We start from the raw sequence: 10,579 nt of genomic DNA, 5'->3' as shown, positions 1-10,579 counted from the left end.
TCTTTCTGCCAAAACCAAAGCCAGCATGTCTCTGCGCCTTCATTTACGCTCGCTGAACCCACAAGCACAGCCACTGTCCTGAGAGCAGCCGGAGGTTGAGACAGCACCAGAAGACTGTCCACTTCCCACAATGATGTCCTGTTGAGTAACGGGGCCATCCGAATGGAACGCAGGCCCAGCGGAAAACACCAAAGGCCTCCTGCCACATTCCTCCGGAGCCACAGACGGTTCTTTCACTGCACTGGACAAGCTGAGCTAGGCTCAAGAAGTCTCAAACATGACCGTTTTGCTTTAAAAACTGAGTGAGGTGTTGTGACTCAGGCCTCTAGTTCCAGCACTCAGGAGCCTGAGGGGGGGGGGGGGGGGTCTCCAGGACTCTCAGGCTAGCCTAGGCTACATAATCAGACCTTGCCGGTAACAAACAAACAAACCAAGAAGGAGATGACTCAGTAAGTTGCTGCCTAAGTATGAGGTCTGGAGTTCAAATCCCCAACAAGCCTGTAAAAAGCCTACCTGACCCTGCCTGTGCCTGGAACTCCGGTACTATGGGAGGCAGAATCAGAAGGATGCTGGGGCTTTGCTGTTGTAGACTCTTTATTGAGAGGCCTTGTCTCAAGGCAATAAGCACTGAGTGGTGGAGGAGGACACCCAGCATCCTCCTTTGACCTCTGCACATGTGCACATACCACACCCCCCATAGACTACACACATACACACACACACACATACAGATGCACACAAAGAATACATACACACACACACACACACACACACACACGACACAGAGACCACAAAAATGAGGATACCAGCTTTTAATACAGAAGGAGAACAGAAAGAGAGAGACAGCCTTGGGGTACACAAGCCTTGCCCTTGGACAGCAGCCAAGGTTGCTTTTCTTCTGCCTCAGGGCACATCAGCCAGAATAGCCTTGTGAGGCCAGACAGCCATGTGACAAGGGTCCAAGGAAGGAGCCTTTCAGGGCAAATCCACACACAGATTTAGAAAGAATTCATTTCAAATCTAGAGACCTAAAGAGCCACATTAACCTGAGAGAATGCAGTTGCTTGGCCTTTGTTTGAACTCAACCCAGGACAGGTTCCCCCGGGTTCTCTGCATCCATTCAGCTGGCTCTGTTCTTCTGAAAGGGTCTGACCCCACACCTTGCAGTATTTTGGACTGGGTGTGTTCCAGCTGTCTCCCTGAATCAGGGTCACCAGGAGCAGCTTCCAAACACAGTAGTATTGGGCACAAAGTTCAGATCCCCAGAACTCACATAAATGCCTGGCAGGATGACAGCCAGCCTGTAATTCCACCCTCTGTAGGCTGAGATAGGGGATCCTCAGGGCAAGCTGACTAGTTAGACCAGCCAGATGGACCGACTCTGGGCCTGATTTAGAGACCTGTCTAAAAGGACGAGGTGGAAGCATGATCACGGAAGACTCCTGACACAGACCTCACACACATGTACTCACTACATGCAAACATACTCATGAAAAGAAAAACAAAAACAAGGATGGAGCATGAGAAAATGACACCTGCAGCTATTCTGTGACCCCCACCGGCTTATGCATGCATGCAGATGTACACACAGGTGCAGGTATCTATGCACACATGTATGCACTTATAGGGACATGTGCATGCATGCACGCACACACAGACACAAACACACACACACACCACACATACACACACTCAAGCTACTTTATACAGAAAGAGTTCTATTAAAAAAGGCAGGCTTTCTGGCCTTTTGCCAGCCCCTCCTCCCCATTCATGTCCCCTGCCCAGGGCAAAGGGCTTCTGTGCTGTGTGCAAGCTGGGGACTTTGAGAGTATGCCAAGGTCATGCAGCAGAGCAGAGCTGAGCGTGGACTTGTCTCCTCAGCGGCCTCACTGAGAGCAGGGTGGAAAACCCCAGTGGAAAAGGGGCCCTATTTGTGGGGAAGCAGGAACTGCTGTAAATAGCCACCTACTTTGTTAAAGGACCTACCTACCCACCTACTTACTTTAGAATGGAACTCCCCTCCTTGTCACACAGCAATGCCAAGAGGCAGAGCAGACAAGGTAGCTGCCAGAGTAGACAAGGTAGGCTGCCAAGCCAAGCCACTAGGTGGTCCTGCGTCCCCAGTGGACACAACAGAACCTCAGGTTTGCTACTGAGCCATTTATACAGGTGTCTGGGAACATCCCATCCCGAGGACAAAGTCTGAGGGAGCCACCCTTCCCTCTCACCAGCCCAGTCACCACAGCTTCCTCTTTGTCACTTTCACAGTCACCTTCATCCCCAGACAGGAACTACTGCATGGCCCACAATAGCCATGCTTGCTGCAGCCCTGGCTAAAAGCCCAGGGGCATCCCCTCAAGCCTGGTCTCAGAGCGGCCACAGCCTGCTGATGGCCGCCTGGTAGAGAGCCTGAGGAGGTCAGAACAAGCTTGTGCCCTCAAGTCTGGGTGCCTGTGTGGGTCTGTGCACACCTTCCTTCCCCACGGTGCTTCCCCTGAGTGTGACATTACCCAACAGCCACAGCGGCTGGGAAGGGGAACCCAGCAACTTCCCATTTTGAGAGTTGTGTTAACTGGCAGTCCGGAGGAAATCTTTCCCCGCCTCAGTCTAAACTAGAAATGGTTTTCATCCTAAGGGTATTGTGTGCCTATACCGGAACATCCTAGGTCCAGGAGGAGACGTTAGACAATGGGAGATCACAGCCCTGGTCACGCATACCACCACCACCATTGCCCCCTCCTGGGAGGACCAGCCTAAGAATTTCTAGGCTCTCCTTCCAAGGCTACCCTAGGTCTTTGGTTGCACAAAAATATGTCCCAGAGGAGACAGTATTCCGTGACTTCCTTACTCAATTGTCTCTGTGTCTAGAACATTCTCCAGTGTCACCAGAGATGATCCCATCCCCCTTTCACCTTCACTCAGTTTTAAGTTTCTTTTTAAGGCTGCTGTTCATGCCCAGAAAAATCCTCTAAGCTACTGCTGGCCTGGGCATGGGGTATGGTACCGGTGACAACAAAGTAGAAAGTACCAGACTAATGGAAACTGGAACCCCAGCACCCCAGTACCATGTCATCCTTATAGGAGACTCTGGGCTCAGACGCTGTGTGGGTAAAATGAAGATTCGGGCCAGAGTGTAGTAACTGATCAAGAGCTACTCCTCTTCTTGGGCGTAGGGGAATGGCTGGGTCTATAAAGAACTTGCTGTGTGAGCAGGAAGATCCAGTGCCCCTCTAAAAAGCTGTGACTACAGTACTAGTGGGGTGAACATAGGCAGACCCCTCGGTCTTGCTGAGCCAGACCAGACAAATGACAGACCTGTCACTGAACATCAGAGAAGGGGGAGAAGTGATTGAGGAAGATACCAGTGTCAGCCTCTGACACAGACATGCACCCCCCCACACACACACACATGCACACATACCAATTCCAACTATTCCTTTTTTCTCTCCACATGCTTTCCTTAAAACTGGTATTTATAGATTCGTGTTTAGGAGAGTTGCATCATGAGACTGTAACTTTAATGTTTTTTCTCACAGAGGGATGAGAGGATACTCTGGAACCACTCCATGCCGGCACTTACCTGTCTGTGTGCTTCTGCTTGTTTCTGCAAAGAGCACTTCCACGGACACGCTCCTCCTTAGAGTAGTAATTGCAGACTCTGGTTTTGCTATAATAACAGGACTGACCAGAAAGGCAGCCTAGAGTCTGAGCTTCCTGTGTGTCTCTGCAAGCAATGGTCAAGGCCAGTGTGTTCCTGATCTTCCTGACGGACTTGGAGTTGTGGCTTCTCGGGTTGGTACTACAAACGCAGTTTTGGCATTTTCCTATTGAGTAAAAGCTGGACCCAAGTCTCTTTTCTCCTAGGAATAAGTTTCCATTTAAATACCCCTTAGGGCTCTCATTTTCTGGACATTTCTGTCTGTGGTCTGTCCGTTGGAGACATGGTGTCCGAGTAGCTTGAGCTTGAATGATCAATATCCATCTTAAATAGAAGGATGCACCTTCTTCCAGATCCATCCTCATGAATTATAGCCGAAACACCCTGCGCCACACCAATTTACTTGGAGTAGTTGTAGAGGTGATTATCTGTGTTTCCCACAGACTGTGGCATGGAAGGACTTCTTCGAGGCCCCTGACAGGATTCTAAGTCACTTGTCTTACTGATTCAGTTGGCATCACCATTTCAGAGGTTTCGTGTGTGTGTGTGTGTGTGTGTGTGTGTGTGAGAGAGAGAGAGAGAGAGAGAGAGAGAGAGAGAGAGAGAACTCTAAAAGTTAAAAGTTAATCTCTGGTGTCCTTCATCAGGTTTGAGGCAAGGTTACTCACTGGCCTTGAACTTACCAAGTAAGCTAGGTTGACTAGTCAGCCTCTCTGCTCTGGCTTTTTTGTTGTTTTGTTTTTCAAGACAGGGATTCTCCATGTAGCCTTGGCTGTCTTGGAACTCGCTCTGTAGACCAGGCTGACCTCGAACTCTCAGAGATCCACCTGCCTCTGCCTTCCGAGTGCTGGGATTAAAAGCATGAGCCACTATCACCCTGCTCACAGGGACTTCTTTATATGAGTTCTGGGAATCAGCTGCAGGTCCTCGGGGCCACTTCTCCAGCTGAAGCCATCTCCAGGCCCACATTCCACCGCTTAGCCACAGCCCGCTACCGTGTAGCCTTTGAATTTGTAGTGCCTTCACGTGCATATTTTCTCGTCAACCTATCAAGCGTCTACGCACACCAGCTGTGGGTGAAGTCGGTGTAGCTCCCTGAAGATCCAGCGTTTTGCTGGTGTATTGATCCCTGTAGCAAAACACTGCAACTCGGGGCTTAAACAACAGAAGTATTTTCCCGTCTTTTGATATTGGAGTTCAAGGTTGGGATGTTTTGGGGTGAATTTCTTTGGAGGCTGGGAGGGAACATGTGTCCCAGGCTGCAGGTATCCCTGGGTTTCCTTGCCTGGTATCTGCGTCTTCCCATCTCTTCCTCTCCCATGGAGTTTTCTATGTGTCCACCAAGCCCCGGCCCCACTGGGTCAAGGTCCACCCGGTGGGCTCATCATCATCTGACTGTATCTGTAAAAGACTTTATTTCTAAATATTCCATTCTGAAGTACTGCGTTAGGGCCACACCTATCTTTTTTTGTTTTTTTGTTTTTTTGTTTTTCGAGAGAGGGTTTCTCTGTGGCTTTGGAACCTGTCCTGGAACTAGCTCTGTAGACCAGGCTGGTCTCGAACTCACAGGGATCTGCCTGCCTCTGCCTCCCGAGTGCTGGGATTAAAGGCGTGCGCCACCATCGCCCAGCTACACCTATCTTTTTTGAAAGACCACAATTTAACCGGCAGCAGACGTTAAAGAGTTAAAATGGACTTTTATGAATGGCAGAGATGGCTCAGTGGTTAAAGAGCTCGTGCTGAGGATGAGTTCCCAGCACCCATGTTGGTAGGTTCACAACCGCCTGTAACTCCAGCTCCAGGGGATCTGACGTCCTCTCCTGGCCTCCATGAGTATTATATCCCTGTGCACAGATATGCAAGAACACATACACAATTAAAATTAAGTCTTTTTTTTTCTTTTTTGGTTTTTCGAGACAGTGTTTCTCTGTAGCTTTGGAGCCTGTCTTGGAACTAGCTCTTGGAGACCAGGCTGGCCTCAAACTCTCAAGAGATCCACCTGCCTCTGCCTCCCAGGTGCTGTGGTTAAAGGCAGCTTAAAATTAATCTTAAAAACCAAAGATGATATTTTACATTTACTATATTATGAATCTGGTATGTCAGCACATACCTATAATCCCAGCACTTGGGAGGTGGAAACGTGTGTGTGTGTGTGTGTGTGTGTGTGTGTGTGTGTGTGTGTCTGTGAATCAAGAGTTCAAAGTACTCCTCAACTGAACAGGAGTTCCAGGCTAGACTGAGTCACATGAGATCTTACTTCAAATAAGCTACCTTCATTAATTAATTATTATATGGAGTAGAACACAAGAGTCTTTTTTTTTCTTTTATTTTCGAGACAGGGTTTCTCCGTAGCTTTTGGTTCCTGTCCTGGAACTAGCTCTTGTAGACCAGGCTGGCCTCGAACTCACAGAGGTCCACCTGCCTCTGCCTCCCGAGTGCTGGAATTAAAGGCATGTGCCACCACCGCCCAGCGAGTCTTTTTTTTTTTAAGAATTGTTTTTATTGAGCTATATATTTTCTCAGCTCCCCTTCCTTTCTACCCTCTCCCATGATCTCCCTCTTTACTCAGGAGATCTTGTCTTTTTTCTACTTCCCATGTACATTAGATCCATGTATGTCTCTCTTAGGGTTCTCTTTGTTGTTTAGGTTCTCTGGGATTGTGAATTGTAGGCTGGTTTTTATTTGCTTTATGTCTAAAAGCCACTTATGAGTGAGTACATATGATAATTGTCTTTCTGGATCTAGGTTACCTCACTCAATATGATGTTTTCTAGATCCATCCATCTGCCTGCAAATTTCAAGATGTCAATATTTTTTTCTGCTGAGAACACAAGATTCTTATAGATTTGTGAAGACAAACCACAAGGTGCTCCAGCAACCTGTCTTTGGGTGAGCGCAAACATCCCCCTCCCCAGTGTTCTCCTCCTTCCTTCCTACAGTGCCTGACCCAGACAGCATTTTCCTAAGGAAAGATGGACTGTCCTACAGCTGGGGGATATTATCATATTGATCACAAAGGAGAAACAGGCTGGGGAAAGGGACCAGGTGGTCCCAACAAAAGACAGAGCTTCTTCACTCTGTTCAGTCAAAGCAACCAGGAGAGAGTTTCTGAAAGCTGAACAATCTTTATATAAACCCCCTCCCCAGGCCCTCGCCATAAAATGATGGTCCTATCTGATACTAAGAACATCAGGGATCTGATGCAGCTCAGGTGTAGAGCGTCGTCTAGCATGCATGAGGCCTCAGCTTCAAGTTTTAGTCCTACTAAAAAATAAATGACACCCAAGGGCACTCTCAAGTAACGCTCGAGACCTATAACCTGCTCTTCTGTTGGTCCAGATGCTCTACTTTGAAGAGTAGGTAGTATTTATAAGATAATGTGGGTATCTAGTGCCAGGCCCCCAAGGTTCCTGTGCTCATACAAGCCATTTTATCTCTAGAAAACTCCGTTCAAATTTCTGTTCACTGTTAAAGGTGATTTCCCACGGGGGCGGGAGGGGCACTTTGGGAAACCCCAGACCCACATGTACCTGTTGTGGTGTGAATGTAGTTTGTCCCTCTTAAACTCGTCCTGGAGTTTAAGCTCTACTGTGAAGCATGGAGCAGCTTCAAAACAACTCCACCTTGATTGTTTACAGGTTGGGCCTTTGGCGAGTTGATTAACATGAGTTAGGGTCATCAGGTGATGCCTCACTCATTCAGCGGCGTTGGCCGCCCTCTTGTGGTCTTATTTGGAACTGCCTTGGCAAACCAGCTAGAACCATTGTTTTTCAACGTTCCTTTTCCTCGGGCTGTGATGACACCCCAACCATAAAATTATTTCGTTGCTACGTTATAGCTGTAATTTTGCTACTGCTATAAATAATAACGTAAATATCTGATCTGAGACCCCCAAGGGGGTCACTGCCCATAGATTGATTACCACTGAGCGAGACTTTTTTTTTTTTTTTTTGGTTTTTCGAGACAGGGTTTCTCTGTGGTTTTGGAGCCTGTCCTGGAACTAGCTCTTGTAGACCAGGCTGGTGCACTGAGCGAGATTTAAACTGAGCAACTAGGTTGAAGGCAGGCTGGGTGGCCCTGTAAGCTCATCAGTGCTGATATGAGGAGCCAAGCAAAGAATACTCGAGCTTTCTGGCCCTTCCATGGCTTGGTTTCTGTGCCATCTTAACAATGACCGCAGGGACCATTGCAGCAATCCTGTTCTCATGCTAGGGCCTCTAAGGTTTTGGCTGTAGCCTTTAGGCTCCGCATCCTGGTAGAAGAGAAAATGTAACAGCTTCACCTTGAACTTTGAACTTCTCAGCAAGGTGGAGCTGTTTCAAACATTCAAGAAAATACTCAGACTCCGACAGTACAAGAGGAGAGTGAGGAAGAAGAGGTTGATGAGGCAGGTGTGAAAGTTAAGGACATAGAATTGGTCATGTCACAGGTGAATGTGTCCAGAGCAAAGGCAGTCTGAGCCCTGAAAAACAACAGTAATGATATTGTAAATGCTATTATGGAATTAACAATGTAACTATTTGACAGAGAGGACACTCCCCATCCCCTCCCCCCTTTTTGGTGTTTCAAAGATGGAACTGCAGCTTGGTTTGAAATTTGTACTGTTTCTATCACTAATAAAGTTATGGCTTCTTGTTGGATGAAAAAAAAAGAAGAGAAAATGGACAGAGGTACTTTGCTGGCTTAAGGATCCTAACCTCCTCTTCAGAGCTGTGCTCTTCAGATGGATTTGTTCAAGTAGCCTCTCAAAGAATGGTTTCAGGGCCAGGGGTGTCCCTCAGAGTGGTAGAGTGGTTGGTGACCTAGCATCTGCAAAACCACAGGATGGACCCCCAGCACCAGGGTCTCACACTGCCCAGGCTGACCTTGAACTCACAGCGTAGGCAAAGATGGCCCTGAACTTCTGCCTCTACCTCCTGAGCTAAAGATCAAACCCTGGGCTTCACACATGCTAGTGAGCCTACATCCCCAACATGAAACAAGCAAAGAGGACCAGAGTTCAATCCCCAGAATCCACGTAAAAAAGCTTGACTTAGTTGCATGTGTTTGTAATCTTAGTGCCTGGTCGATCCTTGAGGTTCGCTGGCCAGCCAGCCTAGCCCATTTGATGGGTTCCTGCCTCAAAACAAACAAACAAATAAGAAAAAAGAAATAAACAAACAAAAACCTGGGGGGAAAAAAAGATGAAAACCTGAGGAAAATGCCCCCTCCCCTCGAGGCACCTGTGGCCAGGATCTGCCCCACCCCCCAGAATACTCTAAATCTAAAGGCTGTAATGGCCATTTCCAGCCCTTCCAGACACCGGCACTCAAGCTCCTAGCCCAATCTTCTTTGATTCTTTTGTCTTCCAAGTCTACTGCTCATGGATAAATTCTTAACTCTAGCTGGGTAGTGGTGGTGGTGGCGGCGCACGCCTTTAATCCCACCACTAGGGCGGCAGAGGCAGGCAGATCTCTGTGAATTCAAGGCCAGCCTGGTTTACGTAGAGCTAGCTCCAGGACAGGCTCCAAAGCTACAGAGAAACCCTGTCTTGAAAAAAAAAAAAAACACCCTTAACTCTAGCCCACTTTTAAGTTTATCTGATTAGCAATCTTTTTGCTGTTGCAATGTTTTGAGATAGGGCCTTGTTACGTAACACAGGCTAGCCTCATGCTTGTGTTCACAACACTCAGGAGATAGAAGCAGAGTGATCAGAAGTTCAAAGTCATTCTTAGATACACTGGGAATTAGAGGCTAGTTTGGTATGAGTTCTTATAAAAAGGGGTTAGGGGTGCAGGTAGGAGATAAACACACAAAAAGAAACAAAGAGAAAAACAATGGGTGTGTGATGTAATTAATTCTAAAGCCATTCATAAGCCTTTGACTTCTGTGAACTACTGGCTAATCAACAGGTCATTAGTAAGAGTCTTGGGTCCCCTGGGTTCTGGTTTCTGATCATGAACTGGCTGCAGCATCACACTGTGGTAGCACATTCCTCTGATCCCAGGTCTCAAGATCTGAGGCAGGAGGACCATGAGCCTAAGGTCAAGTCGAGGCTTCAACATAGCAAACACCCAGTCACCATGAAACAAAACAAAAAACAAGACAAAATAAGAGTTTATTTTTAATAGTTTTTTTTTTAATTTTCTGCACTAATGTTTGTACAGCTGTAAACTCAAGGAATCATCCAATACTTGCATACATCTGGAGAACCATTAATAAGCACCTTTGTGGTTTCCACAGTTTAAGAATTGAACGTGTAAAACATTTTAGAAGGGATCTAGTAAAATGAATAAAAGTTCTATAAGATGGATATCATGAGGAACATGAGAGAGAGGGCTTCATACAAATGACTGGAAAAACAAAAGGCTACTTTATGAGGCCGCGCGAAAGATTCACACGCTCGCTAAATCTTGTCATATAAACTCCAATTGTTGAAGTAAAGACTCCCTCCCAGTTCAGGTTCCCAGTCCAATGGAAGCAGGTTGAGATGGAGGTAGGAGAAGATGGGACTGGAGGCTGAGCGTGATGAAGCCAGAAGAAAAGGAGGTAGGGGCTCTATTCCCCAGGAAAAGTATCAGACAGGGTCTTCTATGTCTTCAGGGATAAGCATTCTTTTGCAAAATGTGCCGTTTTTCTCTGAAGTTATTTAACTGTTTTAGTTTTAGCTGCCTTTAAACACCTCCCCCACCATTTCCTCTTGGGTTTTTCCATTCCTGTTCTCCATCCATATTCCCACTGAGTCTTGTCCTTACCCTACACTGTGCTGAATTGAACTTCTGATGCGTGGCTTTCAATCCAAAACTTCTATTCCTTTAAGAGATAGATAGATAGATAGATAGATAGATAGATAGATAGATAGATAGATAGATAGATAGATAGATAGATAGATAGAATGGTGGTTATGCATATGGTCAGGGAATTTTTTTTTTTTTTTTTTTT

The sequence above is a fragment of the Microtus ochrogaster genome, unplaced genomic scaffold (genome assembly GCF_000317375.1).
Source record: "Microtus ochrogaster isolate Prairie Vole_2 unplaced genomic scaffold, MicOch1.0 UNK2, whole genome shotgun sequence".
Classification (NCBI taxonomy): domain Eukaryota; kingdom Metazoa; phylum Chordata; class Mammalia; order Rodentia; family Cricetidae; genus Microtus; species Microtus ochrogaster.
This window is presented reverse-complemented; position numbering follows the sequence as displayed.